Source organism: Saimiri boliviensis, chromosome 1 (assembly GCF_048565385.1).
Source record: "Saimiri boliviensis isolate mSaiBol1 chromosome 1, mSaiBol1.pri, whole genome shotgun sequence".
In the NCBI taxonomy this organism is placed as follows: Eukaryota; Metazoa; Chordata; class Mammalia; order Primates; family Cebidae; genus Saimiri; species Saimiri boliviensis.
Window position 1 is genome coordinate 241,902,309 of NC_133449.1, and position 12,468 is coordinate 241,914,776.

The 12,468-nt window shown below is 41.2% G+C and overlaps 1 protein-coding gene and 1 pseudogene across 3 annotated transcripts in view; one reads left to right on the top strand and one right to left on the bottom strand.

Moving 5' to 3' along the window:
- The window catches only part of CENPK (centromere protein K), a 65,703-nt gene that overhangs the window by 50,331 nt on the left and 2,904 nt on the right, over positions 1-12,468 (top strand). The window lies entirely within an intron of this gene.
- On the bottom strand, positions 4,420-5,779 carry LOC101029342 (cip1-interacting zinc finger protein pseudogene; annotated as a pseudogene).

Here is a 12,468-nt window from a genome sequence, read left to right on the forward strand (position 1 = left end):
AGTAGCTGGGATTACAGGCACGCGCCACCATGCCCAGCTAATTTTTTGTATTTTTAGTAGAGACGGGGTTTCATTGTGTTGACCAGGATGGTCTCGATCTCTTGACCTCGTGATCCACCCACCTTGGCCTCCCAAAGTGCTGGGATTACAGGCTTGAGCCACCATGCCCGGCCTCTAAAAGTTTTTATGGGTATGTCAATATGCCACCAGTTGCTAAATGTAGTGTACTAAATACTTTATTGCATTTTATGACATGTTGACTCAAAAATTAATGGAAAGTTGCATGCTAATAGCTTACTTTTAATATTCTTAATACTTTCCCTAGTTTATTGTTTATCTTCCAACTTTGTTTTGATGGAATCCTGCTTTTTTTTAGCATGTAGAGATGAAAAATTTTTAACAGTTTTGATTATACAAAAAATTAATGCAGATAATAGAGATAAAACTGAAATTTCCTTTGATATTTCCTAACTCCTCTCTGCCTGGGATAACCACTGTTTGATGCGTGCTATTATTTTTCATGTTACATTATCATTCTCTTCTGCCATTTGACTGTGTTCAGAAGTTCATTCATTTTAATGAATCTTGTTTCCAATTAATCAGAGAGCCAATTCACATGATGGTGAATTGTTATATATCTGTTTAATCCTGGTAAGAGAGCAGAGACAATGGAATCATACAAGATGCTGAATTAAATTTAGACAAGGCAGAAAAGTGGAAGATAAAAGAACAAAAGAAAAGCAATTAATAGAAAACATTAACAAATATAGTCCTTTATATCAGTTAGTTTAAATATGAGTTGCCTAAATGCACAGATACTGTCACAATGGATTAAAAGGCAAGACTAAAAAGAAAACCACTTTAAAGATGGAGAAAGTTACATCATGTGTTAGGGACTGAATGTTTATGTTCCCCCTTGCTCCCCAAATGTATATGTTGAAACCCTAACTCCTAGTGTGATAGTATTTGGAGATAGGGATCTTGGAAGATAATTAAGGTTAGATGGCATCATGACTAACATAAATAAGGTTAGTACCTGTATAAGAAGGGACATAGAAAGCTTGCTGTCTTTGCCATGTGAGAATGCAACTAGAAGGTAGCTGTCTGCAAATGAGAAAGAGAGCCTTCCCAGAAGTTGACTATGCTGACACCCTGATCACAGACTTTCAGTCTTCAGAAATTTGAGTAAATGAAAATTTCTGTTGTTTAAGATACCGAGTGTATGGTATTTTGTTATGGTAGCCTAGATAAACTATCATATCAAACTACATTCATCAAAAGAAAGCTGGAGTAGCTATATTAATTTCATACAAAGCTGACTTCAGAACAAGGAAAATGAATAAGGGTTATGAGAGGCATCATATAGTGATAAAGGGGTAATTAACATTAAAAAAAAAAATACCATAAGGCCAGGCGCGGTGGCTCACGCCTGTAATCCCAGCACTTTGGGAGGCCGAGGCGGGTGGATCACGAGGTCAAGAGATCGAGACCATCCTGGTCAACATGGTGAAACCCCGTCTCTACTAAAAATACAAAAATTAGCTGGGCATGGTGGCGGACGCCTGTAGTCTCAGCTACTAGTGAGGCTGAGGCAGGAGAATTGCTTGAACCCAGGAGGCGGAGGTTGCGGTGAGCCGAGATCACGCCATTGTACTCCAGCCTGGGTAACGAGCGAAACCCCGTCTCAAAAAAAAAAAAAAAAAGATACCATAGAAAGTATGTCTTTACAAGGGAATTAAACTAGAAATAAATAATGAAAATACCTGGAAAATCCCCAAATATTTTGAGATTAAGGAACAAGCTTCTAAACACATGGGTCAAAGAAGTGTCAAGAGAAAATACATTTTGAACTAAATAAATAAAAATACAAGTTATCAAAATTTGTGAGATGCAGCAAAAGCAGTGGCTAGAGGGAAATTTATAGTATGGAATGCATATATTGGAAAACGTGAAGGATCTAAAATCAGCATGCATCTACCTTAGGAAATTAGAAAAAGAAGAGCAAATTAAATCCAAAGTAAGCAGAAGAAATAATAGAATAGAAATCAATAAAATTCAACCCAAAACAATAAATTCAATGAAACGAATGAAATTCAATGAAAAGTTGAAATTTATAAAACTTTTTGTCATACCAAAAGAAAAAGCAAAAATTACTGAAATCAGAAATGAAAAGAGGTGACTTTATTACTTTTCTCATGAACATTAGGACATTAGAAGGATAATAAAGGGATATTATCAGCAACTCTGAGTGTGCAAATTTGATAACAGATGAAATGGACCAATTCTGTGAAACCTCACACAAGGAGAAATAATGACTTTGCATAAACTTACAAAATAAATTCAATTATGTGCTTCCAAAACAAAGCATTGGTCTCAGATGGTTTCACTAGCGAATTCAACATTCAAGGAGAAAGTGATGCCAATTTTGTACAATCTGTTTTAGAAAACAGAAGCAGAGGAAATGCTTTAACATATACTGTGAGGCCACATAACCCTGATAACAAAATTAGGTAAAGATATTACAAGAAAGGGCAACCACAGACCAGTATCTCTCATGAACATAGCTATAAAAATTCTCAACAGAATATTAGCAAATCTAATACAACAATATATAACAAAAAATATATACCATAGTCAAGTGGGATTTATTTCAGGTATGCAAGGCTAGTTCAACGTTGAAATCAGTTCATATAATTTATTACATTATCACACTAAAGGAGAAAAGTCATATGACTATCAATAGATACGGATAAACCATTTGACAAAACCAACACCTATTTATGATAAAGACAGACAAAATTATCAACCAGCTAGGAATATAAGGAAATCCTCAACTTCATAAAGAATATCTACAAAAAACCCTACAGCTAACATACTTAATGGTGGGACATCAGATGCTTTCCATCTAAGAACAGAAACAAGGCAAGTAGATCGCATCATTCCTATTTAATGTTGCACTGGAAGCTCTTGCTAATGCAGTAAGACAAAATTCCTGTGTCTCAATGAAAAATAGTTTGGAACTAAAATCTGAATATAGCAAGTTTACAGAGAATGTATGATTCATACACATTCAATTGCCTTCTTATATATACCACGGATGAACATTTGGAATTAGAAATTTAAAACATTTACATTAGCACCAAAAGACAGTAGAGAGAGAGAGAAGAAAGAAAGAAGGAAGGAAACCCCCCCCCCCAAAAAAAAAAAAACCTTTGTACAAGATCTACATAAGGAAAACTACAAGTCTCATGAAGGAAATTGAAGATAGAAATAAACAGAAGGATATTCCATGTTCATGGATAGGAAGACTAAATATTGTTAAGGTGTTATGTCTTCCTAACTTTATCAATAGACACAATGAAATCTCAGTAACAATCCCAGCAAGGTTCTTGTGCATATTGACAAAATTTTAAAGTTAATGAGGGAAAGACCCAGAATAGCTGCCAAGATTTTTAAGAAAAACAAAGTTGGAGGACTGACACTGACTGGTGATGAGTTTTTAGCTACAACACCAAAAGCATGATTCATAGAAGAAAACAGTAAGTTGGACTTTATTAAAAATTTAAAAAGCTGCTCTGTGAAGGACACTGAAAATGAAAGGATATGCCACAACCTGGGATAAGAACTTTGCAAAATATATCTGATAAAGGATTTGTATCCACAATATACAACGAACTCTTAAAACTCTACAATAAGAAAAACCAATAAAAAAGTAGGTAAAATATCTGAGCAGGCACCTCACAAAAGAAGATACAGCAAATAAGCATGAAAAAGTTGGTTTAACATCGTATGTCATTAGAGAATTGCAAATTTGAATAATGAGATAACCACTACATGCCTACCACAAGGCTAAAATTAAAATATAGTGCTAAAGGCTGACGAGGATGTGGAGCAACAGGAACATACAGCCACTTTGTGCTACAGTTTGACAGTTTTTTTTACAAAGCTAAGTATGGGCTTACTGTAAGCATACGTTGAAGATACTGTGGGTTTGGTTCCAGACAATAAGCCACTTTTTGCTCATTCATGGCAAGTAACTCCTCATCTGTTCAAGTTGTATCATGAGATTGTAGCGATTTCAGTCACATCTTCAGCCTCCATTCCTAATTCTAGTTCTCTTGATATTTCCATCACATTTGTAGTTACTTGAACCCCTCAGAGTGATTTATGAGGTTTAGAATCAATCTCTTGCACACTCTTGTTAATGTTGATATTTTGACCTCCTCCCATGAATCACACATGTTCTTAATGGCATCTAGAATGGCAAATAATTTCCAGAAGGTTTTCAGTGAATTTGAAAACCCAGATCTATCAGAGCAGCCATCTCTGATCTTTTTGGTATCAGGGACCAGTTTGTGGAAGACAGTTTTTCCATTACTGGAGTGGGAGTTGGGGGAGTGGTTTCAGGATGAAACTGTTCTACCTCAGATTGTTAGGTGGAGGTTCCTCATCCTCTGTATCCAGGATGTCCCAGGGCACGGGCAGCAGGGACAGGAGGTAGGCTTGGCTCATGTGCTGGATCTCCCCTAGCTACTGGTGGTGCTGAGGCTCATATTTATGTGGTCCTGGAATTGCTGCTAGCTGTAGCAGCTGGCCTTGCAGTTGTAGCAGAAGAACTGGAGGGTCTGCTTAGAGAATGTGCTTGTAGCCACAGAGGTGGAGAAGGCAGAGTCACTGGGGCGGGGCATGGGTGTCAGAAGTACAGTCCTAAAGGTCGACTGTCACTGCTCTGCAGAATGGTGACCTTCAGGGAGCCCCCAGCGCCCTATACTCTGTTTTCACATTCTCTTACATCTAGGCCACTGGCTGGCTTCTTCTGGTTCTCTTCCATGCTGACTTGGGTGCCCACAGGCTCTGGCAAGGTCCTTTCCATGCCTCTACCGGCTTTTACAGTATCAGGTGGCATCTCCAGCCCGCAGACGTGAACCACAACTGGTACTTGCTCTGGAGACAGCACTGACACCTGTGGCTGGGTTTGAGGCTGCTTATCGGTCTGCACTGGTGGCTGTACTGGCACCTGCACTGGGGGCTGCTCCTGGGACTGGACCCTTGGCTGTGCTTGTGTGTGGACCTGTAGATATGTCTGTGTCTGGGCCTGCTTCTGCAGCTGCAGCTGCACCTACCTTGGGGGCTGTGAATGTGCCTGGGGCTGCAGCCGCTTCTGTGGCTCTGCCTCCTGCTGCAGCTGCACCTCCCTTGGGGCCTGTGAATGTGCCTATGGCTGTATTTGGGGCTGCACCTGCTTCTGTGGCTCTGCCTCCTGCTGCAGCTGTGGCTGCACTTGCTTCTGTTGTGGGACTAAGTGCTCTGGAGAAGTCTGTGTTTGTGCCTGCTTCTGCAGCTTTGGCTGCTCCTGGGTGTCTGTGGGTGGTATCCATGGCTGAGTCTGTGACTGCACCTGGGCCTGGACCTGCATGACCTGTGGCTGGAATCATGGCAGCATTTGGGCTTCCAGAGGCTCAGGCACCCAGGTCTGGTGTCTATGTCTGCTTCGGTACTGTGATCCGGGCCTGTGGCCCGTGCTGTGCTCGTGGTTCTGGAGCTGGGCACCATGGACTCTGCGCTCGGGGCCCTTCGGGCAGATCTTCAGGCCAGACAGCTTATCTTTGGTCAGTGTGGGGCTGGGAAGGTGTGGAGCTGATGGAGTCAGTGATGCACATTGTGAGAAAAGAGGCTGAGACCTGTGATTGCCTGCAGGGTTTCCAGCTGACCCACTCCTTGTGTCGGGGGACTGGGTCTGGGATGGGGGGACTGGGTCTGGGATGGGTACCCTTCTCATGGGCAAAATTCAGGAGGAGTACCCAGACAGGATCATAAACACATTTAGCCTCCTGCCCTTACCCAAGGTGTCAGACACCGTGGTGGAGCCCTACAATGCCACCCGCTCCGTCCACCAGCTCAGAAAATGTAGATGAGATGTTCTTCATCGATAATGAAGTGCTCTATAACGTCTGTTCCAGGACTTTAAAACTGACCACACCCACCTACGGTGACCTGAATCACCTGGTGTCTGCCACCATGAGTGGAGTCACCATGTGCCTGCCCTTCCCGGGCCAGCTGAATGCTGACCTGTGGAACCTGGCCATGAACATGGTTCCATTTCCCCAGCTACACTTCTTCATGCCTGGCTTTTCCCTGCTGACCAGCTGGGGCAGCCAGCTGTACTGGGCCCTGACCGTGGCTGAGCTCACCCAGCAGCTGTTTGATGCTAAATATGATGGCTGCCTATGACCCCCGTCGTGGCTGCCATTTTCAGAGGTCACATGTCCATGAGGGAGGTGGATGAGCAAATGTTTAATATTCAGAACAAGAACAGCAGCTACTTGGCTGAGTGACTCCCTCACAACATGAAAACAGTCATCTGTGACATCTCACCCCGGGGGCTAAAAATGTAGGCCACCTTCATCGGTAACATCACAGCCATCTAGGAGCTCTTCAAACACATCTCCAAACAGTTTACAGCTATGTTCAGGCACAAGGCCTTCCTGCACTGGTACACAGGCGAGGGCATGGATGAGATGGAGTTCACTGAGGCCAAGAGCAACCTTAATGACCTGGTGTCCGAATACCAGCAATACCAAGATGCCACGGCTCAGGAGGAGGAGTTTGAGGAGTGTGCTGAGGAGAAGGTAGCCTAGAAGCTTTCTTTTCTAGCTAAAGGGGGAAGCACTGTGGATTCTTTAGTGTGTTCTGATAGCCATTGTCACTATGCACTTCTTTGAGTCTACATCTCCTCCTACATTTTAAAGCATTTTTATAGTGTGTAGTTTGGCCTAATGAAACATTTTTATGGCAAAATAATTTTTTTAATGACTTTATTTATTTGAGACAGAGTCTCTCTGTGTCGCCTAGGCTGGAGTGCAATGGCATGATCTCAGCTCACTGCAATCTCCTTTTCCTGGATTCAAGTGATTCTCAGCCTCAGCCTCCTGAGCAGCTGGCATTACAGGCACCCACGAACATGCCTGGCTAATTTTTTGTATTTTTAGTGGAGATAGTGTTTCACCATGTTGGCCAGGCTGGTCTTGAAATCCTGACCTCAAGTGATCTGCCTGTCTTGGCCTCCCAAAGTGCTGGGAGTACAGGCATGAATCATACCCTGCCAATGTTTGTGTTTTTAGTAGAGATGGGGTTTTGCCATGTTGTCCAGGCTGGTCTCGAACTCCTGGGCTCAAGCAGTCCACCTGCCTCTGCCTCCCAAAGTGCTGGGATTGCAGGAGTGAGCCTCTGCACATGGCCTTTTTTGTTTGTTTTTCTTGAGATAAGGCCTCACTGTTGCAAAGGCCGGAGTTGAATGGCTTTGAACTCCTGGACTTACACCATCTTCCTGTCTGTCTCATGAATACCTAGGACGACAGGTGCCTGCCACCATGCCAATTTTTTTTTGAATAGGATCTTGCTATGTTGCCTGGGCTGGTCTTGAGCTCTTGATCTCAAGACATTCTTTCACCTGGGCCTCCCAAAGCATTGGGTTATGGGTTCAAGCGATTCTTTTGCCTCAGCCCCCTGAATAGCTAGGACTACAGGCACACACCACCATGCCCAGCTAATTTTTGTATTTTTAGTAGAGATGAGGTTTCACCATATTGGCCAGGCTGGTCTTGAACTACTGACCTCAGGTAATCTACATGTCTTGGCCTCCAAAAGTGCTGGGATTACAGGTGTGAGCCACCATGTCTGGCCACTGTTTTTATTTTTATGGTAAAAATATACTATACTTTGAAAAAAGTATAGTGTATAAAACAGGAAAGTATAAAGATGAAAATTAAAAATCCCACTACACAGAGATAACCACTTATAATCTTTCTTGTATTACTTAACCTTGATCCTCACTGTAAGACATGTGCTAGAAAATATGAAATTATCATCCTAGTTTTATGAAGTATAAAGTGTTTATGTATATGTTATATATTTGCTTATAATGTTCTTTATGATTATACTATATAATGAGCTCTGCTTGTTTTACTTTTGGTTGTATTTTTTACATAACTAGGTAATATTAGAAAAAACACTATTAGGCTACTGGCCTGTTAACAAAGTAGGAGTACCATCATTTATTTAACAATTTACTATTGGCTATTAAAGTTGTTTCTAGTCTTTCACTCTTAGAAATAGCACTGTGATGAATGTATTTATATAAATTTCTAGAAATAGAGACACTAGGTCAAAGAGTGTAACTTTTGTTTTGAGTTGTTTGAGACAGGGTCTCTGTGGCCAGGCTGGAGTGCAGTGGTGCAATCATAGCTCACTGTAGCCTCAACCTCTCTGGCTCAAGAGGTCCTCTTATTTTAACCTCCTAAGTAGCTGGGACTAAGGTGTGCCCCACCATGCCTGGTTAATTTTTTTGTATTTTGTTGTAGAGATGGAGTTTTGCCATGTTGCCCAGACTGGTCTAAAACTCCTGGACTCAAGCAATCCACCTATCTTGACCTCTCAGAGTGCTAGAATTACAGACGTGAACCACCTTGCCCAGCCTTTAAGGCTCGATTCATATTGCCAGATGGCTTTCCAGAAAGATTGAAGCAGTTTATATTCCCACCAGCAGTGTATGAGATTGCCCATTTTATGGAGCTCTTCCCAACAATGAGTATTTTTTAAAACATTTTGTCTATTTGATAAAAAAATTATCTTGTTTTAATTTATATTTCTTGGATTATAAGTGAGATAAGTTTTTTTTCATAGTTTACTGGCTGTTTGTATTTCTTCTTTTGTGAATTTTCTCTGTTTCCTTTATCATTCTTCTAGAAGAGAACTGAATAGAGACCTAGTGCAAACTGTGTATGTAATTTTATAATAAATTTTCTTGTGGTCTCATTAAATAAGTAAAAAGAAACAGGTAAAATAAATTTTAATGATAAAATTATTTTAGTAATAAAAATCTTAATAATAAAATTTATTTAAATATACCCCAAATATTATAATTTCAATATTGACACTAGCTACATTTCAAGTGCTCTTGTGAGTAGTAGCTACCATATTGGATAGTGGAGATTCAGAACATTTCCATCATAGTGGAAAGTTCAACTGGACGGCACTAGCATGGAATATTAGAGCTTTTGATATTTATTTATAAGGAAACCTTATATATTTAGTTTTTTGGCTATCCTATTTGTTGTTTTTCTAGTATGCCATTAACCTTTTAATTTTGTTTATTCTTTTTATTTACTTATATTCAAACAATATAGATGAATCTGTCATTCTTTCCCTTTGTTGTCTATTCCATTGTTTGAGGTCTACCTATTCCCAGAATAGTTAATTCCTCACCTATATTTTTTCCCCTCGCCTCCCTTGTTTTTACACACAGGGCCTTACTATGTTGTTCAGGCTGGAGTGCAGTAGCTGTTCACAGGCATGATCATAGCATACTACAGCCTCAAACTCCTGGCCATAAGCCATCCTCCTGCCTCAGCCACCCAAGAAACTAGGACTACAAGCACACACTACTGAACCAGGCTACCCTAGATTTTTTTAATGGCTTCATTTGTCATGCAATTATTTAATCTTGAAATGTATCACATTATTTTAAAAGTGTACTGGATGGCCAGGCTCAGTGGCTTACGCCTGTAATCTCAGCACTTTGGGAAGCCTAGGCTGGGGGATCACGAGGGCAGGAAATCGAGACCATCCTGGCCAACCTGGTGAAACCCTGTCTCTACTAAAATACAAAAAATTAGGTGGACATGGTGGCGAGCGCCTGTAGTCTCAGCTACTCAGGAGGCTGAGGCAGGGGAATCACTTGAACCAGTAGGCGGAGGTTGCAGTAAGTTAAGATTGTAGCACTGTACTCCATCCTGGTGACAGAGCAAGACTGTCTCAAAGAAAGTGTACCTGATTTATCAAGAAGCTTACATGGTTACATGTCTATCAGTTTCTCCTTGGAATTTGTAAGAATTTCTATCTTAAGTATTTTGATGCTGTGTTATTTAGTGCATAACAGTTCAGGATTGTTGATAATTATAAATGACTATGATTCTCCTGGTCCTTTGTAGACTTTTTGTATTGACTCCACTTTATTTGAAATTAATATTGTCACCCCTGGTTTGGGTAGTCGCATTTTCCTAAGAAATCATTGTCTAAGCTTTAATTTTTAACCTTCCAATTTTATTTTGTATATGATTTTGTAATTATTATCATTATTGAATCAGAGTCTCACTCTTTCTCCCAGGCTGGAGTGCCAGTGGCGTGATCTCTATTCACTGCAACCTCCACCTCCTGGGTTCAAGTAACTCTCCTACCTCAGCCTCCTGAGGTAGCTAAGATTACAGGCATGCACCACGATGCCAGGCTAATTTTTGTAATTTTAGTAGAGATGGAATTTCACCATATTAGCCAAACTGATCTCTAACTCCTGGCCTCAAGCAATCCACTGGCCTTGGCCTGCCAAACTGCTGAGATTGCAGGCGTGAGCTACTGCACCCAGCCTTTTGTAATTATTTTTGTAACTATGATTTAATTTTAACTCTGTTAACTTGATTTTTGTTCTTATAGCTAGTCCTTTTATATGTCAACTTCTCCCATTTTTGAGGGTTTTTTTTTTTTGGTATCACTTAGACTGCTGATATATGCCTTCAGTAATTATTTTCAAATACATATAGTCAGTACTCAATACATAATTTCTAGCCGGGCGCAGTGGCTCAAGCCTGTAATCCCAGCACTTTGGGAGGCCAAGGCGGGTGGATCACGAGGTCAAGAGATGGAGACCATCCTGGTCAACATGGTGAAACCCCGTCTCTACTAAAAATACAAAAAATTAGCTGGGCATGGTGGCGCGTGCCTGTAATCCCAGCTACTCAGGAGGCTGAGACAGGAGAATTGCCTGAACCCAGGAGGTGGAGGTTGTGGTGAGCCGAGATCGAGCCATTGCACTCCAGCCTGGGTAACAAGAGCGAAACTCCGTCTCAAAAAAAAAAAAAAAAACATAATTTCTGAATAAAATAAGAAATTAATACGAAGGAAGGAAAGAAGGAATGTTGTTAAGCCTTTACACATCATAGAATGTCTTTCTGTTCTGTGGTAAAAAGCATATGACTTTTTGTTTTCTGATAAATCTGCTTTTTACTCCTGAATGATAGTCTCATGTCTCTCTCTCTTTTTTTTTTTTTTTTGAGATGCAGTTTCGCTCTTGTTACCCAGGCTGGAGTGCAATGGCGCGATCTCGGCTCACCGCAACCTCCGCCTCCTGGGTTCAGGCAATTCTCCTGCCTCAGCCTCCTGAGTAGCTGGGATTACAGGCATGCGCCACCATGCCCAGCTAATTTTTAGTATTTTTAGTAGAGACGGGGTTTCACCATGTTGACCAGGGTGGTCTCAATCTCTTTACCTCGTGATCCACCCGCCTCGGCCTCCCAAAGTGCTGGGATTACAGGCTTGAGCCACCGCGCCCGGCCAATTTTTGTATTTTTAGTAGAGACGAGGTTTCACCATGTTGACCAGGATTGTCTCGATCTCTTGACCTCGTGATCCACCAGCCTCAACCTCCCAAAGTGCTGGGATTACAGGCTTGAGCCACCGTGCCTGGCCATCCATTGCATATGTTGTACCACATAGTTAGGGATTGCTAGTTAGATTGAACACTTCATTATTTATTTATTGGTCTTAGCTTAATTTCTCCTGTGACTTACCTGTTTATGGCATTTTCCAATTTTTTTGGTTTGCCTCTCACAGATTTGTTAGAGTTATTTAATATTCTAGGTATTTATTCTGTTTCAGTTGTATGTATTGTAAAGCATACCAATCTCTGGTTTATATTTTTCACTTTTTTTTTTTTTTTTTTTTTTTTGAGACAAGAGTTTTGCTCTTGTTACCCAGGCTGGAGTGCAATGGCGTGATCCTGGCTCACCGCAACCTCCGCCTCCTGGGTTCAAGCAATTCTCCTGCCTTAGCCTCCTGAGTAGCTGGGATTACAGGCACATGCCACCATGCCCAGATAATTTTTTGTATTTTTAGTAGAGACGGGGTTTCACCATGTTGACCAGGATGGTCTCGATCTCTCAACCTCATGATCCACCCGCCTCAGCCTCCCAAAGTGCTGGGATTACAGGCTTGAGCCACCACACCCGGCCTACTTTTCACTTTTTAATGATCTTTTAATTTTCATTTAATAAAGTAAAACTCATCAGTCTTTTCCTTTATGCTTTGAGTCTTTGCACTTAAGAAATTCTACAATAATTAGAAAGTATTTATTTTTGCTATATCAGATTCAAATCCCATCTTATTGAAGGAGTAAAATGTATCATATTGAAAGTATATGGAATTTGGCTGGGCACAGTGGCTCACGCCTGTAATCTCAGCACTTTGGGAGGCAGAGGCAAGTGGATCACCTGAGGTCAGGAGTTTGAGACCGGCCTGGCCAACATGGTGATACCCTGTCTCTACTAAAAATACAAAAATTAGCTGGGCATGGTGGCATGAGCCTGTAATTCCAACTACTTGGGAGGCTGAGGCATGCGAATTGCTTGAACCTGGAAG